We start from the raw sequence: 358 nt of genomic DNA, 5'->3' as shown, positions 1-358 counted from the left end.
GGTCCGTAGCACTCTATGTGGTTTGGTGCTGTGGTTTGGTACTGTGGTTTGGTACTGTGGTTTGGTACTGTGGTTTGGTACTGTGGTTTGATGAGCGATTTGGTTGTGTACAATTACCAATTAACTGCTAAATGTGACTAATGTAACATATAGCTGATGTGACATGCACTCAGGGCTATGGATACATCACAATGGTGTGTGTGTGTGTGTGTGTGTGTGTGTGTGTTGTGTGTGTGTGTGTATGTGTGCGTGTGTGTGTGCGTGCGTGCGCGTGCGTGTGCGTGAATGAACAGGGAGGAAGGGGCGATCAGTATACAAAACCACGTTAGCACTGTCACAAGCCAAGCTGAAATTGGAT

Source organism: Argentina silus (genome assembly GCF_951799395.1).
Source record: "Argentina silus genome assembly, chromosome: 10".
Classification (NCBI taxonomy): domain Eukaryota; kingdom Metazoa; phylum Chordata; class Actinopteri; order Argentiniformes; family Argentinidae; genus Argentina; species Argentina silus.
The sequence above is the reverse complement of the archived record's forward strand: the minus strand, read 5'-3'. Positions refer to the sequence as shown.